This window comes from Aulonocara sp. 'chitande type north' Nkhata Bay, linkage group LG5 (genome assembly GCF_057382095.1).
Source record: "Aulonocara sp. 'chitande type north' Nkhata Bay isolate Kocher_YH1m ecotype deep benthic linkage group LG5, A_spYH_male_GT1.1, whole genome shotgun sequence".
NCBI classification, from domain to species: Eukaryota; Metazoa; Chordata; class Actinopteri; order Cichliformes; family Cichlidae; genus Aulonocara; species Aulonocara sp. 'chitande type north' Nkhata Bay.
In genome coordinates, this window is record NC_141348.1 from 4,452,892 (window position 1) to 4,479,155 (window position 26,264).

At 46.3% G+C, this 26,264-nt stretch overlaps 3 pseudogenes; 2 read left to right on the plus strand and 1 right to left on the minus strand.

The window, feature by feature from the left end:
- Window positions 1-2,504: 2,504 nt before the first annotated feature.
- On the minus strand, window positions 2,505-5,299 carry LOC147329730 (uncharacterized; annotated as a pseudogene).
- Window positions 5,300-6,330: 1,031 nt separating this feature from the next.
- Window positions 6,331-9,467, plus strand: LOC147329731 (uncharacterized; annotated as a pseudogene).
- Window positions 9,468-11,768: 2,301 nt separating this feature from the next.
- Window positions 11,769-18,014, plus strand: LOC147329732 (neoverrucotoxin subunit alpha-like; annotated as a pseudogene).
- The last annotated feature ends 8,250 nt before the right edge of the window (window positions 18,015-26,264 follow it).

Genomic DNA, 26,264 nt, shown 5'->3' on the forward strand with positions numbered 1-26,264 from the left:
GCAACAGGTGAATCGGTGAACTACCGAGGTTGCGCCCAAATGCTTAAAGCTGGTCAGTGTTTTCAGGTGTGCTTGTACTACCTGTACGGTGTGGGGTGCTGACTAAGTCATGTTAAACCCATTAAAGCGTCGAGCTCCAATATCTTTTCATTTTTGTGCACTGCTCTCTTGTCGGCACACATTTTCTGTTTATTGAAGCCTTTTGTGAATAATTTTGATCATGTAAAAACTGAGAATTGGTCCCTATTGACAATACTCTTATTTTTTGCATTGCATATGTCATTTAGGAAAGGTAATTGGTCACTGAACTTTTTGCAAATATGTGTATTTCGGAAATTTATATTGTTCAGTTTGCATGTTAAAAGCCACAAACATGTAGCTAACTATAGGCTTTCTTGTGGAACTGAGAACTGTCCTGCCGCTTTCAGAACATTTTCTAACCTTCATTCACATATGCCTAGGAATCACAGAACAAGAAGGGAGACCACTAAGGAGGAGTTTTATAAGTTCACTGGTGACCTCAGCTGTCAAGTTCCTGGATGTGGGTATGCTGCACAAAACTTCACAACTCTTTGTGCCCCTCTCAGATTTCATATCAAAGATGGGGGGAAAGTATTATGTCCATTTGAAGGTTGCTCTAAATACTTCAGTGTCCGAACATCATTTTCCAGCCATATTTCTTGAAAACATAAGTAGACAGTTCAGCAGTCAAGGCAACAAGAAATTGGGGGATTTGCCATAATACAAGGACAGGACACAGTTAATCTATTAGCAGACAGTTGACTTTGTGTCATTTAAAAATGCAGGCTAAAATGCTCTTGCCAACCAGCACCATACAGAGCATCATGGAGGAATTTCAGGATCTTTGCAGCTGTAACAAAAGTAGACACTGAATCCAGGGTTGGGAAGGTTACTTTTAAAATGTATTCCATTACAGAATACAGAATACATGCCCCAAAATGTATTCTGTAACGTATTCCGTTACATTACTCAATGACAGTAACGTATTCTGAATACTTTGGATTACTTAATATATTATCATGCTTTTTACAACAACGTGAATGTACTATTGCTGTGTGATTTATTACTATTACTGAAGGTCCGCGTCTCCGAACTGTAGTAAAGGGACCTCTGACTAATACGGCGGGGTCCCTGTCAGCTCGTAGCCGAAAAATAGCTTTACTTTGTTGTGTGGGTCAACTTTTCTTGCGAGAGACAAAGAGAGCCGTTGAAAGTCTGCTCCAACGGAACTTATTGTTTCCGGAGGAAAACACGAACACGGTGTACAGTCGAGTCTTAATAGCTTACTTACAACTGGGCTCGTCAGGCACTCTTCTTGGCTGCAGTGGTTATTATTATATTTACATGCTTCCAGCTCCCGTTTTTCCTCGATGACAACTCGTACCTTTCCACTCCCCTTTTTCTCCCTCCTCGCGCTCACAGACACATAACGTGTATGGCAGTCCATTCTCCCTGCAACACGGACTACACTGCCCATGATGCTACATTCTTTAGAGCTATGCTTGTAGCATTCTTCCTGTTAGCTTAGCACAACAACAACAACAACGAAAAGGCGCTCTGTCACCCAGGAAACCCACAGTCGCAGAGAGAGAGAGAGCGTCGCTGTCACGGCTGGCGGCGTGAGCCGTGTGGTGTAGGAGGAAAAGGACCCAAAATGCAGGCAGTTGACTGGTGATGAGAATGAAGTTTTATTTGCAGAAGTGGAGCGACTGAACAGGTAGTGAGACAAGACGAATGACTGAAAAAACCTAGACTGGGAAAACTAAATAACAAACCTAAGCATGAAACGGGGAGCGGAGAATGCAGAGAGACGTAGTTACACCGAGAAACACAGACGATCCGACGATGAACAGAAGCCAACACACACTATAAATACACACTAGGTAATGAGGAGATGACATGCAGGGGTGGACACAGCTGATACTAATGGACATGATGAGAGGCAGACCTACAAAGTAAAACCGGAAACACCCAGACTGTTTTGCAACAAAAACACAGGGACCTGAACGGAGCACAGAGGGGAGACACAGGTAGGGATAATAAACACGACAACCAACCCAAAGAATTAATACAGAATCAGAATAAACACCAAACACAAGATGAACCCAAAAAGAAACACAAAACGCTGGGTCAACGACCCAGGATCATGACAGTACCCCCCCCCCCCCCCCCCTCAAGGGCGGGCCCCAGACTGCCCAACAGAAGCACAAAAAACGGCCAAAAACAGAAAACAACCCAACCAGGGCGGGCGGCGGGGGACCAGGAAGGAGGGACAGAGCCCAGAAAGACCCAGAAGGTCAAGTTCAGGGGGCCGACCCGGAGGCCGACAGCGCAGGAGGCCAAAACAGTTCGGTTCTGGGGGCCGACCGTGTGGACGGCAACTGCGGCGACGGGCAAACAGTTCCGGGGGCCGGCCACGCGGAAGGCAGTGGCGGCGACAGAGCAGATCCTGGGGCCGGCCACGCGGAAGGCAGTGGCGGCGTTCAGGGGGTGCTCAGGAGGGCGTCCACGGTGGCGGAGATGCCCAACAAGCGGCCCGGCAGATGACAGACGATGAGGAGGCGGTAGTAGGGGACCTGAAGGCTGCGTGGCCCCTGCAGCCCCAGGCGAAGCGGAGGCTGGACCAGACGAGGCGGAAGCGGAGGCTGGACCAGGCGAGGCTGATGAGGATGATGAGGATGCGGAGGCTGGACCTGATGAGGATGATGAGGATGCGGAGGCTGGACCAGGCGAGGCTGAAGCAGAAGCTGGACCAGGCGAGGCTGAAGCAGAAGCAGAAGCTGGACCAGGCGAGGCTGAAGCAGAAGCAGAAGCTGGACCAGGCGAGGCAGCAGCTGATGAGGAGGCTGAAGCTGGACCAGGCGAAGCAGCTGATGAGGATACTGAAGCAGAAGCCGGACCAGGCGATGCTGATGAGGGTGCTGGAGCCGGACCAGGCGATGCTGATGAGGGTGCTGGAGCCGGACCAGGCGATGCTGCTGAGGGTGCTGGAGCCGGACCAGGCGATGCTGATGAGGGTGCTGGAGACACGGAGGCTGGACCAGACGAGGATGAAGCGGAGGCTGGACCAGACGAGGATGAAGCGGAGGCTGGACCAGACGAGGATGAAGCAGTGGCTGGACCAGACGAGGATGAAGCAGTGGCTGGACCAGGCGAAGCGGATGAAGCCAAAGCAGACGCTGGACCAGGCGAGGAGGATGCTGAAGCAGATGCCGGACCAGGCGAAGCTGATGACACTGATGAGGAGGCCGGACCAGGCGGAGCTGATGAAGCTGAAGCTGGACCAGGCGACGGCGAAGCTGATGAAGCTGAAGCTGGACCAGGCGACGGTGTGGGTGAAGACAGGGAGGCTGGACCAGGCGACGGTGTGGGTGAAGACAGAGAGGCTGGACCAGGCGACGGTGTGGGTGAAGACAGAGAGGCTGCAGCAGGCGACGGCGTGGAAGCCGGAGACTGTAGCGCTGCAGGCGTGGAAGAAGCTGCTGCTGCCCGCGATGTGGATGAAGCTGCAGCTGGCGAGGATGATGAGGCTGCAGCTGGCGGCTGGACGGGCTCCTCAGGCCCTCCAGCTGACGAGGCAGGACGCTGGACGGGCCCCTCGGGCCCCCCAGCTGACGAGTCTTGGGGCTGGACGGGCTCCTCGGGCCCCCCAGCTGACGAGGCAGGACGCTGGACGGGCTCCTCCGGCCCCCCAGAAAAAACAGTCTCAGAACCAGTGGGCACTGGAGCCCCTGGCACACACAGAACAGAACCAGCAGGTGCGGAGACCTCTGGCAGAGACGGAACAGAACCAGCAGGCCCACGGGCCTCTGGCAGGAACGCAACAGAACCAGCAGGCCCACGGGCCTCTGGCAGGAACGCAACAGAACCAGCAGGCACACGGGCCTCTGGCAGGAGCGCAACAGAACCAGCAGGCACACGGGCCTCTGGCAGGAGCGCAACAGAACCAGCAGGCACACGGGCCTCTGGCAAACATAAAGCAGACTGCAGCTGCACTGAGCAGTGACTCAGCTCAGGCAGCGACAGTCCGGTGCAGTCCTCAGCTGGCTTCTTAACCTCCAGGGGTCCAGAGTCAGCTGGGGGCCGAAACCCAGCCTCTGGGGAGGCCCTGGAGTGTGTCTCAGTCTCAGAACTGGCCAGCTCTTGAGGAATGTTTCCATTGTTATTGGGTTTGTCTCTCTGCTTAGAGTAAGAAGTTGTTGAACTGTCCGTTATGGGTTGGCTTGCATGTACAGGAGGAGTAGGTGAAGGTGATGGCTGAACAGGTGGTGGAACTAATAGCTGACCTGCAACCTGAGCTGGTAACTGAGCTAAGGGCAAGTGAGCAGCTGATGCTGGAGACTGAGCTAACGGCTGTGCTAACAGTGGGAAAGGCGACTGCTCCTGAACGACCTGCCCTGGCTCCTTAACCTCCAGGGGTCCAGAATCAGCTGAGGAAGGTGGCTCAGCTTCTGGGGAGGCCCCGGAGGGGGTCGCAGTCCCTTGAAAAACAGGGCTAGCATCTCCAATCCTGGAGTCAGTATTAACCGTACCCTTTAAAGCATCCCTGGATTCAGAGGGTGCATGAAGAGAGCCCCTTAAATCCCTGGGACTGGAAAAAATGGTCTCTGAAACCACAGTCTTTAATTTTGCCGCTTCAGCATTAACTGAGACAGTGATATCTGATCCTGAGCCCATAGAAACTTTGGATTCAGTCTCTGGGGTAACACTTTGCAGTTCGGAGAAAGCAGAAAGACAGTCTTTACCACTCACCACAGCTGGCTGTGTCATAATCTCAGAGTCCAGCTGAGGAGAGGAGCGCTGGCGGCGCATACGCCGTTTCTTGCGGGAGGAGGAGGCGGAGAAGACGACAGAGGAGGCTAGTGGTGATGGGGAAAAGGAAGCTGGCTCCTCATCGTCTGACCACATAGCCGCGAGGAAAGAGGCAGGTGTGTAGTGATCAGAGCGGGACGCGGAGGCTGAAGAATTCCTTGGCACCGGCACGGAAACAGCTCTCCGCGGTAAAGTCTGCTGCTGCGTTGCAGAGATCTCCATCGGCTGCGACTGCAGCGAGGCCTTCCGGGAATCGACGCGCTCTGACCGCTCCCGAGCCCGCCACGCCTCCTGGCCTCGGCTTAATTCTCCCATGAAATCTCCATAGCAGGAAAGCTTCGACGATCGCCTTAATAGCGTTTAGTCCAACAGAAATTGTCCGTGGGTCCGTGGCGCGGGTTATTCGGCTCATCAGACACTGTACGCGGAGAATATCTTCCTCACGGGCGGAGCCTGCGGGGTCCATAGTATGGTCGGATCGTGCTGTCACGGCTGGCGGCGTGAGCCGTGTGGTGTAGGAGGAAAAGGACCCAAAATGCAGGCAGTTGACTGGTGATGAGAATGAAGTTTTATTTGCAGAAGTGGAGCGACTGAACAGGTAGTGAGACAAGACGAATGACTGAAAAAACCTAGACTGGGAAAACTAAATAACAAACCTAAGCATGAAACGGGGAGCGGAGAATGCAGAGAGACGTAGTTACACCGAGAAACACAGACGATCCGACGATGAACAGAAGCCAACACACACTATAAATACACACTAGGTAATGAGGAGATGACATGCAGGGGTGGACACAGCTGATACTAATGGACATGATGAGAGGCAGACCTACAAAGTAAAACCGGAAACACCCAGACTGTTTTGCAACAAAAACACAGGGACCTGAACGGAGCACAGAGGGGAGACACAGGTAGGGATAATAAACACGACAACCAACCCAAAGAATTATTACAGAATCAGAATAAACACCAAACACAAGATGAACCCAAAAAGAAACACAAAACGCTGGGTCAACGACCCAGGATCATGACAGTCGCCCTGTAACCATGGCAACCGTAACGCTGCCGCCTGGAACAACAGAACGTAGCTGTCAAACAAAACCAAACAGTCCTGACCCACGACAAAATGAAACAGGAAAGTACCGCAGGAATTGTGACAAACTGTAAAATATACAGTATTTTACGATGTATTTTTCAACTACAGTTTGTAGTTCTTTTGCAGTCCTGGGATTGCTTTTCATCTTCAGACAAGGTCCCCAAAACTGCCTTTCTGTTAGTACTCAATCCTAATTGCAGGGTTCATCTTTTAGTGAGGACATATTTGTTGAAATAGCCATATAAAGTTGCTTTTCCAATGATCTCTCTCTCTCTTTTTTTTTTAGATGGCAGACCAAAGAATTTGAATGACACGATTACTCTGGAGCTTGGGAAAGATTTCCACTCCAACTGTCGCATACAGTCACAAGAGGAGACAGAGGTCATCGAGAGGACAGAAGTATGGTTAGAATTGTTGTGGAGGCCATGCAAGTTAACTGCAGAAACCCTAAACGTGCGTCTTGTGAAGAGGTTGCTAAGATCATTGTAAACAGATACCCTCAAACATCTGCAGATTTTACTGAAAAGGGAGAAAGACTGGGTTGTGGACATTATTCACTACTAAGAAGCATTAAATCTAGAGTTGAACATGTTAATCGAGATAATACAACACATAGACTTCGTCAAACAAAGAGAACCAGGAATGAGGAAGACTGCAGTCCCAACAGTAATGCAAACTCACATAAAAAAGTTAGATACCTTGTTGATAGCTATGGTTGTATAAATTGGCAGCCAGTTGAACTTCCTGAGGGGGAAACGCCAGCTTCTTTAGAGGAAAAGAAACACATCCTGTTAACAATTTTTAATTCAGAAGGACCTGGAGTTGTGGAGAGAGCTGATGTGGATGACTTCATGTGCCTCACATATATTTCTCAGCGGCAGCTTATCAACAGTAGCTGAAATTCAGGAGCAGTGGCCTGTCTTGTTTACTCAGAAAGGTCTTTTTCGAACCACTTTTACAAACTCACAGGCATTGATATCAGTGAGCGCTTAGGTCAGGCCCTCATAACCAAAGGCAGAAGGATTGTTAACTATTTCTCCACCCAGAAGCTCAAATGGAAGCTTGGTATAAGGACACTCATCCAGCAGATAGAAAGTGAGGGAGTTTTGACCAACAACAAGGTTGGCACAGCAGCCATACTTCTCATGATGAAGTATTACAAGGAAGATGAAGACTCCCTCTTTGTCTTAGCAGATGTAAGCTTCTTTCATACAGCTCTATGATTAATGCTGTTGCTTGCTGTCCTGTTATATTTTTTTATTTGTTACATAAAATGTCCTGGTCCTTTATCTGGCAGGAAACTTCTACCAGGATGTCCCTTGAAGCAGAGAGCAACCTGCCCATCACCCCAAGGCTGATTATGCTTGGTAAGAAGTCATTCATGAAATAGAGCTGATTAGACCATATTAGAATTTCTGTTTGGCACAGGAGCTTTTCATGGACACAGGTATCCAGTCTCTGTTTTGTTAGCTCAAATTTCCTTTATAAACCAAGGTTGTTGGACAAGTGTCTCAGTGAATCCAGCAAAGTAACAATATCAAATTTCACATTACATATTACTGATCAACATGGTAGTCTAGCTACACCAACAGCAGAAATACTGAAGTCAATTCTGTAAAGTTTAACAGCAGCACAAACTATAAACTCCAAAATAACCATACAGTTGATTCATCTCCGGTAATTTAACTGGGCTGACTCTTTGTTAGGTGTGTTTAATGTGCAGAATAATTCCCAATTATGTACAATTATAATATGTTAAAATGGACTTGTGTACATAAGGCCATTAATAATCAGTGTTGGTCAAGTTACTTGAAAAAAGTAATCAGTAACTAATTACCGATTACTTCCCCAAAAAAGTAAGCCCGTTACTTTACTCATTACTTATTTTCAAAGTAATTAATTACTTAGTTACTTTTTAAAAACACGATTTACAACCTGGAAGAAATTTGTTTAACATTTAAACTTATTTTCTACACATTCCAGCACATAAAATAAATATATATTTTTGTGTTTACACTCAGTCTTTCAAATAGATGCAAGTAAAACACAGCAGAAAATAAATAACATCAAAGACTAGCGGTCCTGTTGCTCTATTTTTACCTGTAAAGCAGGAGTGGGGCAGGCGGAGGGTTACCCTGGTGCAGGTGTGCAGCGGTCAGTGGAAGAATCCACAAGTTTCTCTGTGAGTTTCCCATTACGTCGTAGCTACTCGGTGCTTGCTTGGAAGTTTAGGGTTTTTTCGGTGTAAAAAGAAGTTTTCTTCCCACGCACAACGGACACTAATGTTTTTGTCAGTTTTTATGGAATCAAATTCAGAGTAAGGTCAGTGCTTCCACGCTTTAAACACTGCACGCTCATACTCTCTCCCGCACTCGATATTTGATCCATTGTTGATCTGCACACAGCTGTTGTCACGAACGTCGCACTCGCTTACGTCACTGTCATGAGACATTCTCGCAAAATCACAGTTTTAGTAACGTAGTAACGCAGCATTCCTACGGGAAAGTAATGGTAATCTAATTATAGTTTTTGCAATAGTAATCCCTTACTTTACTCGTTACCTGAAAAAAGTAATCAGATTACAGTAACGCGTTACTGCCCATCTCTGTTAATAATTAACTGTATACTTTGCTTTATGACTATCTAGACAGTGTGAAGAAGTGAAGTATTGAAATTATTTTATGTTGCATAATGACAACATGTTGCCCTATACATTTAAGGACAAAGTTCAATGACCGCCACCTGCTGGATGGTGAGTGCAGAGGGGCGTGTAATTGTTGAGCTGGACAAAGAGAACACCTTTGCTGATGCGATGTCAGTCTTCTTTGGTTCATTCTATGTATTGAACCTTAAATACCAGGAGTCAGCGGGTGCAAGGTTTTTTGTAAGGATAAACCCTGAAGAGGGAACAAAATGTACCTCCAAGGTTGGGACAAGCAGAAATACTGGGACCGCTGTGAAGCGATTAACCCTCATGTCACAACTTTCCTCCAGCGGCTTACTGAATTTGAGTGGAGATCTTCAAATTAGATAACTGTTTTTGCCATTTTTAGTGAATTTCTTGTATAATTTAAGTAACCAAGTGTTGTTACCTGTGTTTCTGTCACAGTCTGACGAGGGCAGACTGTAGGGGTTGACAAAAGGACCCAAAACGCAGACTCCAAGGAACAGGGAACAGAACTTGAAATGTTAACAAAAAGTTTAATATGACTGGTAAAAAAGGTACAAACAAAGGGCAAGGCAAACTGAAGCAAAATTAACACACTGGGGCGGCTTGGCTTGTGGCTGGCGGTGATGTGGACGAGACCTGTTGGGCAGCTTGGCTGGCGGCGACATGGGCATGGACGAGACCTGTCGGGCGGCTTGGCTGGCGGTCGATGGCGGCGTGGGCCTGCACGAAGGCCCTCGGGTGGCTTGGCTGGTGGTCGATGGCGTAGACAAGACCTCTCAGATGGCTTGGCAGGTGGTCGACGGTAGTGTGGATGTGATATTTGAGGACTTCTCCGCCGCAGTCCTGAAGAAACGCCAGGGATTCTAACAGGGAGATGGGTATCCCCTTCGCGATGATGTACCCGACTAGCCACAGTATCAAGCTGAATGGTCAGGAAAAATCTTTTAGATCCCCCAAAGCGGGCTCAGCTTACCTGGATAAAGTGCCTCAAGTTGCGGGGTCACGCTCACCCTCAGTGGCCCCAGCGGACTGTTGATCTGCGCTTTAATCCCATACGTGTCATGTGTCGGCTGTATGCAGGTGGGAATGGTGGGCCCAAAGTGCAGACTCACGGCAGGCAAAAACTGCATTCAAAACTCAGCTTTTATTGCTGGATGGCGAAACATAACAAAACCACAAAAACACAAAATAAAATTACACAGGCAGAACACACAGCGTGGGATGATTGTAGATGGCGACACAGACCAATGAAAACACAGGGCTTAAATACACAGAGGGAGCAATCAGGGAATGAGAGAAAGGAGGGAAGCACAGCAAAGACAAATCAGGCCTAACGAGCCAGGGAAAGCAAAACCAGACACATTAACATAAGACATGGACCATCAAAGTAAAACAGGAAACATAACACAGAGAAGCAGACCAAAACAAAATAGGTGTTCATTTGCATGACGCACAAACAGACACAACTGAAAGGTACAAATGTGTTGTGCAAGAAACGAAATCAAACGTGCTGCAGATGTGTGTCACAGGTTGATCTGGCTGTAGGCTGTGGCACTTGGCCAGAGGTGGCGCTGGTTGACTCGAGTCCATGTTAGTGCACACAAAGTAAACTGCTCGCTTTAGTTGTGAAGCAAAAACGCTGAAACCGGAGAAATAAACCGTGCGAGGGGAACGATAACGACGACAAGAGTCTCCCGATCGTTTACTCTTGCTGTCCTGTGAACAACATCGGCGTGGTGTTAATTGTTTGCTGTTTTCGCGATCGCGTCGCGCATGAGGATATCACCAGGTAAACTCGCCACATTTTAAACATTTTGTTGTTCAACAGCATCAAGACTGACGGAGTGTGTTTGAGATAACCTCACAAGTGTCACAGGTGACACATTTGCCGTTTTTTTTTGCTGGTTTGTCGGTAGGAGCTACTGAAACGCAAGATTGCCACACATCTGTTCGACCAACGCCAGTTGATCTAAACGCCAGTTGATCTGGAACACCTGCAGGTCTGCAGGTGGCCGCAGCGAGCGGCTCGATGCAGCGCCGTTTGGCCAAGATGATCTACCGCGTTCACCTGGACGGAAACGACAGGCGGGATTCGTCTCAGGTGTTTCTGATGCTGCAGCGACACTTTCTAATGAACGTGCTTGGGATTAACCACACATTTCAGCTGCCGTTCGCTCACCTTCGCTTCATGTTTCACCAGAACCTCAATGACATCGTTGTGGGCTTTCTCTGACGCCACGTGGAGCGGGGTCTGCAGGCTGAGGGAAACGGTGACATCACAAAAAGATCACGAACTGTGTGACATCACAAACATCACTTAAACAGGAAGTAAAACGCTCTGACACCTCGGGACTCACTCTTTAGTCTTCTCGTTGACGTTGTCACCCTTCCTCAGCAGAACTTCACATACTTGCTTCCTCTTTGGGTACCGAGAGGCAGACGCACAATGCTGAGAGCGCACACACACACACGCTTGTTTTTAACACTGAAAATTGTCAATCCATTAAAATCTGCGTGAGTAACTCGGGGCGCTGCCTCACCAGCGCCGTCTCCTGAGTGTGCGGGTGTTTGAAGCTGATGGTCTCCACGCTCAGATGCTTCTTCACTTGAACCATGTCGGCGTCCCTCGCCGCCTGCAGCAGGCTGTGACCTCTGAACTCATCTGAGAAAACAGAAAATCCTCGATGTGCACGCTAATCTGCTAATGACTGTTTGACTTATTTTCTTACAAACAGGGAAACAGGACGTACAGGCGAGCCGCTCCTTCAGCTGTGCGGTTGGAGCGAGGTCGATGGAGCTTTTATTGTAACAGTTCAGGAAGGTGGGGTCGGCGCCGTAGCTCAGCAGCAGAGAGCACACCTGTGCAAACATACGAGGGCCACCTGAGTAAGAACGGGGGAGGAGGGACTATTTCTACAGCAGAAAGTAGTTCCGGTGCCCATGATGCTGTGCTCTGTGTGACTGTTCAGAGTTACTGTGTCAAACATAAGGCCTGAGGGCCAGAATCAACCCGGCAAAGACTCCAATCTGGCCTACTGGACATTTTTGGAAAAGTTAAAAGACGACACAGATTATGGACTTTAACTTGATTTTCATAGCTTGTCCTGCTGATAAAGACAGAGCCATAGTATAAAGTAAACGCAGAGTTATAAAGTAATAGACAATTAAATGTGCAGTAGAAATATATGTTTCTATTTTGTGTTGACTTTTAAAGGCCTACAAACAAAAGCCTACAAACAACATAATTTCACATCCACATTTTATATACAGACTGTGTTCAAAGTGGGGTTGATCACATGTTTGATCACATGAAAGAAGCTGAGTGGTCACATTGTATTTATGACCACATGTTTTTATTCATGTAGGAGCATCATCTGTTTTGGAGGTGGCTGCTCTGGGTCAACCTTTCAGTTTAGGGATGCTCTATGATGCACGGAGAGGGAAACTCATCCCAGGTAAAATGTGATTTGTTGTTCAAGCAATCAGCCGTATGGCCAGCAAAAACCCACACTAATTTGTTTCTTAAATGACCTATCTACTTATAGGGTAAGTAGATGCATCAAAGAAATATTTATCATAGCAGCAATGAAATATTAATGACCATTTAATGAAAATACTGTATGAAGAAAATAATAGTTTAAATGAAAAGGGTGAGTAACAAAAGGAGCAAAAAAACCCTTTAAAGAACAGACAACCTTAAGATTAATTCATTTGGAAATCTCTGAAAGAACAGAATAGATTCTGTCTCAAAAAAACCATTAACAGAATAAAAACTTTGAAGCATGTTTTTTGCAGAGTAAAAACCATGAGATTTCTAACTCTCTAGAGCTTTATGAGTGTTACAGTTTCACTAAAACTGTTTTGAAATTAAGTTTTACATTTTTTAGTACATTTCAAATACAATTTTAATCTATTTCGTTTCTAAACTTTCTAAAGAATTTTTTTTTCCATTTTGTGGATTTCGTGTCTTAAAGGTGTCACACTGTGGAATAATAAAACTCTGCAGAAGAAGTCAGTGGAGCATAATCAGCACAGCAGTGAATTTCACATCAATTTAACGGATTCCATTGAAAAAAAGTCGGCACTGCTGGATGTTAATGGTTCTCTGAAGGCCAGTTTCCTGGGTGGGCTCATTGAAGTTGAAGGATCAGCCAAGTATCTGAATGATAGGAAGAAATCACATCATCAGTGTCGAGTCACACTTCATTACAAAGCTACCACTAAATTCAAACAGCTGATGTTGACTCCTGATGAAACCAAAAACTCTCAAGAAGCAAAAAATGTGAAACGTTTGGCGACACATGTAGTCACAGGAATCCTTTATGGAGCAAATGCTTTCTTTGTGTTTGACAGTGAGAAGCTAGATGATAGCAGCATTCAGGTAATCCAGGATAGCATACAAGCTATCCTAATAAAAAAGATCACCTCATTTAATGTTGAGGGGAAAGTTGACATCAAGCTGAGTGATGAAGAAAAAGCTGTGACTGATAAATTCACCTGCAAGTTCTATGGAGACTTCATCCTTGAAAGCAACCCTGCAACATTTGAAGATGCAGTGAAGACCTACATCCAACTTCCAAAACTACTGGGAGAAAACAGAGAAAACTGTGTTCCACTGAAGGTCACACTGATGCCTCTGAAGAAATTCCATCCAAAAGCTGCTTACATGATAAGCAATGGATTTATTAGTAAGGCTGAAGATACCTTACAGGAGCTTCATAACCTTGACATAAGATGCAATGATCTGCTGGAGGACAGAGTGGTGAGAAGCTTTCCACAGATACAAGAAAAGTTGAGCAGATTCAAGAAGCTCTGTGAGTATTTCAGATCTTCACTCCAGGAAACAATGGCTGAGAAACTTCCCTCCATCAGGGCAGGTGAGGAAGATGAGCAGGAATTAGTGAAAGTGTTTTATGACAGAGACAAGTCACCGTTCAGTCAGGAGAGATTAACCAAGTGGATCAAAGATGAAGAGAGAGAAGTCACCATCATCAGGTACTTTGTAGACATGATGGAGGGAACAAAGATCATCTCAGATCAGTCTGAGCTGGACAGAGAGGTGTTTAAACCAGGAGTAGAGGAAGTTCTCTGCTTTGTTTTCACCTCCCTGAAATCCATTGACCCATATCTGCAGAACATGTCTGACTACTTGGAGAAAAAGAAACTGGAAGGTACTGATGGTAACACTCCACCTACCCAGGACCAATGGTACCGCTCAGATGAAGCGATAAAGCAGATGACAGAAAAGGCCGAAGTTGTCCATGACCTTGCCAAAGCTCTGAAGAACAACAACAGTTTCCGTTTCCTAGTAGCAGCCATTTCAAATGATAATTACAAGGGAGGAAGTATCTACCACTACAGGAAGAACTTCCTGATCACTGAGAATTTCTCAGGGCGTATATCAATGATGTGGAAAATGAAATGGATAGGAGAGATCTGATGTGGTGTAAGTACTTACAAAATAATATTCTTCCAGGTTCATAGTGTAAAATTTTTAACATGAAATTGCTGATTATTTTAATATATAGGGTCACATTTTTCTCAGGTGGCTGCTAAAACAGTAATTATGTACAGAAAAATATTTCAAGTCAGACTGGTTTCTGCTATTGATATTGTCCATAAACTGTCCTTAAATATATGCCTTTTTAAAATAATTAAAATCTTAACTTCTTAAAATATCTTAAACTTCTCTCATTTCTGTGAAATTTGTCTTTGAGTAAAAACCTTTTCATGCATGTCGAAAGAGTTTTCAGGGGTTCCAAAATCAAACTGTAAAAACCAATCTACTTGATGCAGAAAAATAATGTACGTCAAGAACAATTAATCTGACAGAGTTATAAAGAGCAAAAGTAAGGAAAAGTATTCCTAAGTAATAAAGTTGGTAAAGTTTTAAAATAACTCCAACTGAATGAGACATGAAGCAACTCCAGGTGAGGGACAAGTTCCAGCTCCAAGTGGAGGAGTTTAAGTATCTAATTCAATTCAAGGTTCAAGGTTCAAGGTTCTTTATTTGTCACATGCATAGTTATACAAGTATAACACACAGTGAAATGTAGCCTGACACGCTCCTCGACATGTGCAAAAATTGGGGGGGGGGGGGGGGGTGTAGAGGAAGAACATTATATATATATATATATATATATATATATATATATATATACACTGGGTGAATGTGCAGTAGTAGCAGCAAGCAGGTGAATTCTGTACATTAATATGAATAGACATCTGACTATTTTACAGGATAGACAATATAAACATATTTTAAATTAAAGGAATTGAAATGTACATTGTGCCTTGGTTTAGTGTCTGGAAGAGTCCTGACTCAGTCAATTATAGATGATGTGAGAGGGCGGGTGTGTGTGTTTAGGGCACGGATGGCTTGGGGATAGAAGCTCCTCTTGAGTCTCTCTGTCCTTGCCCGGAAGATGCGGAACCTTCTACCAGATTGCAGAAGTTGGAACAGTTTGTTGCCAGGATGGGACGGGTCCTTCAGTATCTGCGCTGCTCTAGTCCGGCATCTCCTGGTGTAGGTGTCCTGAAGCGGGGGGAGAGCAATCGTGCAGCAGCGTTCTGCTGTACGGATCACTCTCTGGAGAGCTTTTTGGTCCTTCACACAGCTGTTCCCGAACCATGATGTCATGTTCTGTGTGAGGATGCTCTCCACAGCGCCTGTATAGAAAATCCTGAGGATCTTTGGAGAGACCCTGAACTTCCTCAGTTGTCGTAGGTGGTACAGGCGCTGCCTAGCCTTTTTGGTCTGGACCTGAATGTGGGCAGCCCATGTCAGGTCTGAGGAGATGTGGACACCAAGATACTTAATGGGCTTGTAGTCTCTGTGCTGACCCCTTCTGAAGTCCACCACCAGCTCCTTGGTCTTGCTGACGTTCAGCTGGAGGTGGTTGTCCTGGCAACACGATGCCAGATTCTTCACTTCATCCATGTAGGCCGCCTCATCGTTGTTGGAGATGGCACCCAACACCACTGTGTCGTCAGCAAACTTCACAATGGTGTTGGAGCCGTGGGTGGCCACACAGTCTGAAGTGTAGAGGGAGTAGAGCAGTGGCGAGAGGACACATCCCTGAGGTGCTCCTGTGTTGATGGTGATGCTGTTGGAGAAGCACCTGCCCACCCTCACCACCTGAGTTCTGCCAGTGAGGAAGTCCAACACCCATGCACACAGACGGCTGTTAAGTCCCAGATCCCTCAGCTTTGTGAACAGTCTGCAGGGCACTATTGTGTTAAACGCTGAACTGTAATCAACAAACAGCATTCGCACATAGTTACCCTGTTTCTTGTCCACGTGGCTGAGAGTGGTGTGTAGGACGTGGGCGATGGCATCCTCTGTGGATCTGTTGGATCTGTAGGCGAACTGCAGCGGATCTGTGGTGTCTGGGATGGCGGAGGAGATGATGTTCTTCAGCAGCCTCTCAAACACCTTCATTACTACCGAGGTCAGTGCAACTGGCCGGTAATCGTTCAGGGATGAGGGTTTGCTGTTCTTGGGCACAGGGATGATGGTGGATCTTTTGAAGCATGTGGGGACCACAGACTTCGCCAGGGACTCGTTGAAGATGTAAGTGAACACACCTGCTAGCTGGTCAGCACAGCAGCGCAGCAGACGCCGTCTGGCCCCGCTGCTTTCCTTGTGTTCACTCTCCTCAATGCTGCTCGGACGTCATGCTCCGCGATGCTGGTCACTGGTTTCTCGCTGATGACGTCACTGTCCTCGGTAGTCAGGCGGTAGATAGCATTAGCCGCCTGGCTAACCTCGAAACGGGCGTAGAACCGATTCAGCTCGTTGGTGAATGCAGAGTCGGCGTTGATCGGCGCAGTGTCCCTGGCTTTGTAGTCCGTAATGGTGCGTAGTCCGTGCCACATACTCCGTGTGTCGCCCTGGTGGAAGCGGGACTCCACACGTTCCCGGTACCTGCGTTTGGCATCTCTCACCGCGCGCCGCACGCCGTATGAGGCCGCTTTGTAGGCGCTCATATCGCCAGTGGCGAGACCCGCGTTGTAGGAGGCGCCAATCTATCTGTCCATCCACGGTTTCTGGTTTGGGAATGTGGTGACTCTCGCAGTGGGGATAATCTCCTCCGCTAGCATATTGACGAAGCATACTGCTACTTCCGTAAACGCGTTGATGTCGACTGCGCATGCTCTGAACATGTCCCAGTCTACGTCGTTGAGTGCGTCCTGTAGCGTAGCTTCTGATTGGGCAGTCCACCGTTTTACTTCCTTCGTGGTCACGTCTTCCCTCCGTATGCTTTGTTTATACTGGGGAATGAGGAAGATGGCGTTGTGGTCAGACTTCCCAAAAGCCGGGTGTGAGACAGCTTTGTAGCCCTGCTTGTATGGCGTGTAGCAGTGATCCAGGACTCTCAGGACGTCCGGGAGTATGTGGCTGCATGTCCTGTGTGCACCCGAAATAAGACGTCCAACTCCCCTCCATCGGGACTCCTCAGACCACTGCCTGTCCCCAGCCGGCCGTGGTCGCACGTCGCTCTGGACTTCATCACTGGCCTCCCTCCGTCCTCTGGTAAAACTGTTATACTCACCATCATTGACCGTTTTTCTAAGGCTGCCCATTTTGTTGCCCTTACCAAACTTCCCACCGCTCTAGAGACTGCCCAGCTCTTGACCCAGCATGTTTTCCGCCCTCACGGCATTCCTCTGGACATTGTTTCTGACCATGGGCCCCAGTTCACCTCTCGGGTGTGGAAGATGTTTTGTACCGAGCTGGGGGTCCAGGTCAGCCTGTCTTCTGGTTTCCACCCGCAGACTAATGGGAAGACTGAGCGAGCAAACCAGGAGCTGGAGGCCATGCTGCGCTGCGTCATTTCCTCCAACCAGTCGTCATGGAGTGAGCAGTTGGCGTGGGCTGAATACGCCCATAACTCTAGCACGTCAGCCGCTACGGGTGTCTCTCCCTTCGAAGCATCCCTGGTGTATCAACCCCCACCCCTCTCCATCACGGAGGGAGAGGTGGCCGTGCCTTCCGTGCAACATCACATGAGGCGCTGTCGACGGATCTGGCGGGCAACTCGAGCGGCCCTACTGCGTACGAGCGCAAAAAACAAGAGACTGGCTGACCGCCGCCGCGTCCCTACACCGGCCTATCGGGAAAGCAGGTATGGCTTTCCTCTAGGAACATCACTCTGCGGACTGAGTCCAAGAAGCTGGATCCTTGGACCCTTTTCTGTGCAAGCCATCCTGAATCCAGTGACTGTCCAACTGGCCCTCCCGCGCAACATGAAGGTACACAACGTGTTTCATTTTTCTCAAATTAGGCCGGTCCGGACCAGCCCGTTGTGTCCGCCTCCTGGGCCCCCACCACCCGCCCGGGATATCGCTGGCGCTCCGGCGTATTCCATTACTCGCATAATGGACGCCAGGCGCCGCGGTAGGGGCTTCTAGTTTTTGGTGGATTGGGCGGGGTACGGTCCGGAAGAGCGTTCCTGGGTGCCGTGGTCTGCGATTCTCGATCACGGTATGGTGAGAGAGTTCCGCCGTCGGCACCCTGACAAGTTTCCTGGGTTCCTGAGGCTCTCATTAGAGGGGGGGTACTGTCATCCACAGTGTCATGGTCGGACGGTCCTTCCCGGGACGACCTGCCTGTGTGTGTATGTGTGTGCTTCTCTCTCCTCCTCCACCCAGTGGCTGACACACCTGCACCTAATTTGCCACCCAGCTGTCACTGATCATCCTTCGTTGTGGCCTGAGGTATTTAACTGTGTGTCCAGATGGCAGTCGACGCTGGATTGTACTTGAAGCTCGGTAGTAAAGAGTGTTTTGTGACTTGCAGCTTAGCTTTAGCCGGCTAGCTTCTGTTGCGAAATCAGTTTTACCCCGGTTCTTTTATTCCTCGAGCATCCAGAGATGGCACCGGACTCAGTAGTCATTTTCACAAAATCTTTATTCATCTTTACTCATCTTCATTTACTCATCTTCATTTAAGCATGCACTTCTAGAAGGGAAGACGAGGCCGGTGTCCCTCTGCAAAAATCTTCACCCCTTTGTTAGTTACAGCCAGCTTTATAGAGGTGACCCCATCATAAAAAACCCCCTACGGTGTGCTGGAAACTCTGTGTCTGTATCTATGTGAGTGCTCGTGAGTGAGTGTGTGCGTATACCTGTGTGTATGTGTGTGCACATGAGTGAGTGTGCGTGTGGATGTGAATTTCCACTCAGTGGGGGAGGTCTACAATCTACTCCTCCAATCAACCTTTATTATAGTGAGGGCAGTGTCAGTGTCTCTACAACAGTTCTACATTATATTTTAACACATTTCTAAACTCTAAATCAGCTAAACATTCTACAAATCCCCCTTTTTATCTGCCCTATGGCAGATAAAACTAAACTAAATCCCTCACCATAATGTTTTCATACTGTGACTCCCCATTTCCCAAAAGTGGCATCATGGTGTCTGCCTTTGTATCAGACTCTCCCACAGCACGATTGATGAGTCTTACAATCAAAGCTCTGATACAAGGCACACAACAACACCCACATGTCACTAATACTGCAATAAAACAAACAAAGAACCCATAATTAACATAATGAAACCTTTCCATTGCCCAAAGACAGAGGTCATCCACGTTTCCAGCGGGTCATCTAATCCCGAATGCTACTACATTGCGGTGGACAACGTCTTTAGGCCTTCCAGAACTCGGGTCACAGAGCCGTCAGGAACTGTGTTATTTGGAATGAAAGTACAATACATATCCCCAAACATCGCGCAAACGCCCCCTTTTTATCCCAACAACATATCTAACGCCATCCGATTTAATACTGCCATTAAAGATGTTGGACTCAACTGTTCAGTAAGCCCTTGCATTTAATGCCAGCACAAAAATCAAATGTATACGAGATTGTGGACCCTTTAACGTAGTCCAACTCTACACCGCCATAATAATCAAAACACTCATCTGATTTACCTGTTTCACTACGTTTGGTTCGCTTCACCGTGGCCTGTGATGGTGGAGTCGCTGGAATGGATTCAGGTCTGTCTCTGGGCAATTCACTTGTAAGAAAAATCACAGTTACAATAACCACAGTCACACCTAACACTACCGTTTCTCTCCAATTCCCCCTCAACCAGCCTAGAGAAGTTGACATGATTTAAATGTAGATAAAAGGCTCGTCTGTTTACATCTCTCCCTCACAGAAGGCTTCTCTGCAGAGCATCAAATCTGCATGGCAAAGTGACACACTTTAGGTGATCTTCATCCTTGGGAAAAGTGGTGTCAACTATTTCTCAGTCTCCTAGTATTTGTGCCTCACACAGAATCACAATTCCATCGCTGGACTTCCTCTGCGCTGTCACTTTTAGAGCTTGGCACGCTCTCTCCATCCCTCAGGTTTTCATGTTCCAACGCTGCTGAAGATTTAAGGCAGAGCACGTCGTACACCTTAGTCGTCTTCCTCAGCGTCAACATTGAATCTTCCATTTTATTTAAAATCTTGCTGTGGGAAGTCTCCTCTTGATGTCCTGGAAGCTCAGTAGCACAGCTCTCTGTGTGATGTCTGCTGTGCTGAAGATGATCTCCGATCCTCCTGAAGCCTCTCTCCTGGCCTCAGCTCCCATCTTGTGGACGATCCTCTCAGCCACTCCTTCTCGTCATGGCACCTCACGACATCTACAGATTAAAAATAACACTCCTCTTGCCACATGGCTTCCACCATGTGTCAACTCCCCAATGAGACATGCACAAGAATGTTGCACATTCTCTCTAAAACAATCTCCAGGGTTTCCCACTTGGAGCAGCCATACTCCAACCTGTAACCCTGTGTAAAAACATTAATCAGCAGTCACATGTTAAGCTTGTTTAACTCCCAGCTCCACCTGGAGCCTGTAACCTGGAAGACAAATCTGTTAAATCAAACTTCACATTTGCAACCAACTATAGATCATGAGAGTGATAAAGTACTCAGCATAACAGACAAGTATCATGTGCAGGTTTTCTCCAATCATTAAATCACTATTATTACCATAATTTGTCCCAAATCATGAATCATCCCAATTTATTCCACAATTTAATCTGTGACTTTCCTTAAACAATGTCACTCCACCCATTTTATCACTATGAGCTCAATAGCCCATCTTCAACTATTCCATAAACACTGCATCCCTTATTTGTTTTCCTCATGTCACTTGTCCACTTCTGATGAATCGTCCACAATGCACTCTTAGAAAAACAAACATTAGCAACAGACATGGATCGTGTGGTGGGCAGGCGTCGGCCATCCACATTCCAGAGGTGCCGTAAAAAGACCATAAAGTTAGCCATCCATAGCTGTGGAAAGAATGTTATTCACATCATCAAAGTAACCTTCACATTTTCCCAAAAACACAGTGTAACAGCATCACCAACTCATAACCTGTAGTAGAGAAACAAACATCCACCAATTGTTCTGTTAGAAATCACATCATCAAATCACATGAAGAACTGTAATGCTGTAGAAAAGAGAATGCAAATGTTAGCGCTGCGCAGGTGTGTACACACTTTCTCACAGTAACTTCTGTGAGGAACACAAGCCCATGAATAACACACCCCTGGTAGATTCACAAACATAGAAAATGGCATTTAAAAGGTTAAACCATCACGCAACCTCGGATGTTGCTGTCATCCTTCTGCTCCTGTAAAAAGAAACACATGAATTCATCCACCCTTTTGTCCTGTCTAGGTGGAGGTTAACCTTGAGTCGTGGTCAAGTCTTGTCAGCTTTTACCAGTCAGTCAGTTTATTTTTATTTCCATTCATTCATCCATTCTTTCTTTCTTTGCTGATAGTGGAACCTATCGTCGCATTTAGTTTCCACTCTCAGCAAAATGACGTCATTTCAAGAGAAAAAGAAAAACTTTAGATCGGATTACATCGCTGAATCCTTTTTAGGCAGGGACTCTCATTTTCTAATTGTCCCAAATAAGTTTCTCCTGAGCCCATTTTAATGTGGAGAAACTCACTTGCAACAATTTTCTTGACGACGTGTAGCACTTTTAATTCCCGACGTGCAAATCTGCTTAAAGAAAAGAAAAGAAAAAAATTCACAAACAAAAATCAGTGCACTGTTTAAAAAATAAAAATAAAATGAAAAATGACAAATAAAACTGAAAAACAAAAGAAAAAAGAAAAAATACAGAAGCCCGGTCTTAGGACTTGTCACGGAATATTCTCTCTCTTATAGGTGAGAAAACACCCATACTTCAAAAAAAACAAAAAAACAAAAACAAAACAAAAAAACAAAACAAAAACAAAAACAAAAAACAAAACAAAAACAAAACAAAAACAAAAAATCTGCTAGTTTCACTCATTTAGTTTCACTCATTTAAACTCTGGCTGCAGGATTCTGTTCACCCCTGCCATCATGTTCCCCAAAATAATACTAATTCAGTCTTCTATATATCAGTTCTCAACCCACTCAATAAACCAGACAGGATGATGGTAACAGTATTGCCTACTTAAAATTGTGTTTGATCTTCATTGCGTGTGTGTGTGTGTGTGTGTGTGTGTGTGTGTGTGCGTGTGTGTGTGTGTGTGTGTGTGTGTGTGTGTGTTAGTCGGGTTAATACATTTTCTGTTTTTATGTAACTTTTTATGTACCTTCCCCCTTTTTTCTGAAACAAAACTCCGTTCACTCCAAATTTTGTTTCAGAAACATCTAAATGAAAAACTCTGTCATAGTCAGGCACAGCTAAACCCCAAATGCTTGCAGGTTACCATCGGCAACCACACTGAGTGTTGTTAACCCCTTCTACAAATACCCTCTTTTAATGTGTAACACTTTGTGTATGATTTTTGTTATCTCTGGTGCATATAATGTGCATGTGTGGTGTCACCTTTCCATTGTTCTAACAGTACACTTGCATACCTCAGTGCTTGTCTTCCTCCCCCTTTTGTGGTGGTCTGGACACTGTGTCAATCCTCCACTTCCAGGCAGTCGCTTGTCTCCCCGGATTCCTTAACCTGATTTGATTCCCCACACTAAAACAGCAGCCTCAGCCCTCTTCTGCTCCTTTTCTTCTCTCCCACTTGTCAGTCCAATGGCAGTCAGTTTTCTCAGCTTTGTCCCGTGTATCTCTTTGTCCCACTGTCTCTTTCATCGCCATCTCACTCCAAACATGGCAAATGTCAAACTCAGACAGTCTTCTCAAAAGTCCTTCACACACAGTGAGGTTGCAGCTTGCTGGAAACGCATCTCCATCCATTCAATCTAGATGGTGGTTCTTCTCTTTCTGATGCCGTTTGCCCACAGCGCTGCTGGACCTCTCTGATCAGGACTCTGGTATTGTCTCTTGGACTCTTGTCCACTGTTGATGTTCATGCTTGTGCTTCTGGAACTGCACTCGGTGTCTTCAGGGAGAGATCAGCTTCCTTGGAGCTCGCTTGTTCAGGATGAGGACGGGGAGCTGCAAAACAATTCAGCCAAAAAAATTCTGGCTGGGTGTTTCTAATTTTTCTAACGATTTTAACCTATAATTTTCTTCCGACTGCTGCCCGTGGAGAATTGATCCAGGTCCGTTCCCCACCTGTAATCAACAGACTGAGAGACTTTCATTATTCACTGTGACTGCATATGTTTTCATCACTCCTAAAGCAACACATCTCTACTTATTTTGTTTTGAACTCTACTGACTTTAAACCCCAAAAATAAATTTTTATTTGGTCTTAACCGCAAACACAAAAATCTTCTTGATGTTGTTGTTAATTATTTTCATCCACCACACTCCAAATTATGTTTTCTTTTGTGTCCAGCAGGGGAAGGAGGTGACATGTAGCGTCACTGCTTCCCCCAGTTGAAGACAATTTCCCACTCACACTTCCACACTTTTTATTTTCTTTGTTTTCATCATTTTCTTTCTCTTTTTTTTATTACCCCATTGTTTTACACCCACACATTAACCTGTTAACTCACTCCTCCAACCTCATTTTCCTTTCACCCCAACAGCTCTCATACAGTCAGCAATCAAATTCTCCATTCATCCTTGAGTACTTGATCACCTTTAAATGTCACTGTTAATTTTATCAATTTATTTATCATTACTTTAACACTAATCCACTCTTTAATTTGCTTTATTTACTTTAGTTCACTTTCTCCTCTTTGATCACTACGATTTCTTTACTATTTATTATTTCACAAAAAAATCAACTAATCTACTTTGTCTCCCTCTTTGTCATCAAGGAATTCACACACACTCACAGGCTGGTCACTCGCCCCCACCTTTCTTCCTCTCTCACACACACGCACATTTTACTCTTCGTTCGTTCCACCTGTGGACCCGCCCCCTCGAGGCTGGCTCACACACACTTCATGCTTCTCGCAGTCCCATTCAAACTTTCTGCGCGACACTTCTTCCTCTGCTTATTCCGGACAACGCCCTAATCGGCACACAGAGCGGGTGCCGTCCGCTCGTGCGCCTCACAAATTATTCAAACTGCGCCACGGACTCGATACCGCGGTTTCTCTTCCCCTAAAAAATATAAAACCAAATTAAACCCACCAATTGACTTCACAGTTTGCAACAATTCGCGACACGGCCTCCTACCGCGATTTCTGCACACCACAAACACACACTTTTAGACACGAATTCTTTTTATTACTTTAATCGACTCCCGTACTTCAGACGAGACACAGACTCTAACGGCGCTTTCACACACACACGCAATCTACACACTGCAGTCAGTGGGCTGAGCCAAGCAGTCGTTCTCTCACTAACAAAGCAACTTGCCCCCACTCTCATGCACATTATCAACCACGACTAGGATCCAACACCTAGCTTTGGTTATTTAGGGCGCCCTCAGTGCCCAGGTTACCAACCTGGCAAATCCCAAGGACGCGTCCGACCAAGGGTGGAGTTGCCAAACTCTGAGCGCACACGGCCCTTAGCCGGCGACAAAGCTTTTCAGCCCCGCTTTCTAACTAATAATAACACACGTTTCCTGCTTTAACGCACGGGGACGGATCAAACACCGCCACTTTTTTCCTAATAACTAAGACGGATGAAACACCGATTCTATTAATCCGTAACAAACGTCTCCTGCTTTAACGCACCGAGATATCCTTACGGGGCGCTAAACATCAACCTGAAGTTCTTATCAAAAGTCTCTTGCTTTAGTCGCTCACAGTACGCTAAACATCAACTTGGAGTTCTTAAAAAAGTCGCACTGAGACGGACGCTAGCCGCCTTTTTTTCCTACTGAGTGAATTTACACTGTGATACGTTCAACTTAGCGAACAGATAATTTAGGCTTTAAACAATATGCACGGTTCGAAAATAAACAGGTGGTGCTTACCTTTTAATCATGTGAGCTAGCTCTCTGTTCGCCTCGTTTCACGATCTCAGCTCTGCCAATTCATCTCTGGGCCTCGAGCGAATCCCGCGGGTTCGGCACCAAAACTGTTGAGAAATCAGTTTTACCCCGGTTCTTTTATTCCTCGAGCATCCAGAGATGGCACCGGACTCAGTAGTCATTTTCACAAAATCTTTATTCATCTTTACTCATCTTCATTTACTCATCTTCATTTAAGCATGCACTTCTAGAAGGGAAGACGAGGCCGGTGTCCCTCTGCAAAAATCTTCACCCCTTTGTTAGTTACAGCCAGCTTTATAGAGGTGACCCCATCATAAAAAACCCCCTACGGTGTGCTGGAAACTCTGTGTCTGTGTCTATGTGAGTGCTCGTGAGTGAGTGTGTGCGCATACCTGTGTGTATGTGTGTGCACATGAGTGAGTGTGCGTGTGGATGTGTGTGCGTGACAGTTAAAACACTGTGGGTGTAGTTGACTCCCTAGAGGTCATAAAACCCATCTCCCTTCCAGAGCACAGTTACAAATGTTGAGACCCCCACCCAAACATCCTCTGGGGAATTTCCACTCAGTGGGGGAGGTCTACAATCTACTCCTATAATCAACCTTTATTATAGTGAGGGCAGTGTCAGTGTCTCTACAACAGTTCTACATTATATTTTAACACATTTCTAAACTCTAAATCAGCTAAACATTCTACACTTCCTCACCTGTTGTTTTTGCTCGTTTATAGGAGGAAGAGATACAGAGCTGGAGGTTGGAGAGAAGGAGCCCGTGGATTAAGCTATTGGAGGAGAACACACACTCGGAGAATCGCTTTGGAAACTCACCTGCGCACCACTGGGAGTTTGGAGAAGATCACTGTTGGACTTTGCACTTCACTTTATGTTTTGAAACTGTTTTTGGGCACTGTAAATAAACGCACTGTGTACTTTGCATCCTGAGCTCCGCGACTGAGTCCGTACTTTCCCATTACCCATGACACACAGACACACAAGAAAAGAAGCAGGCAACATGAGGTCAAGTTATGGCAATTTTATTTGTGTATTTCAGTGCATGTATTTAGATTAGAGTTTTAAAAAACAAACAAACGTCCCAAGAAGAAGGATGGGGAGAAAGAAAGGTGGAGAGAGGAGGAAGAAACTATTGATGTCCTCAAACTCGATGCTGCTGGGTCAGTTCTTCCTCAGCAGTCTGCTCCAGAATCCCCTCCTGTCCTCGGCTTGCTTTGCTTTTGCCTTCAGTTCGTTTAAGGTCTTGTTGAGCTGCTCCTCGGCATCTTTAAATGTTTCTTTCAGCTGCTGTTTGGCCAGTTTCACTTTGTGTTTGAGGAGCTCTTTAGCTTCCTTTTTGTGCTTT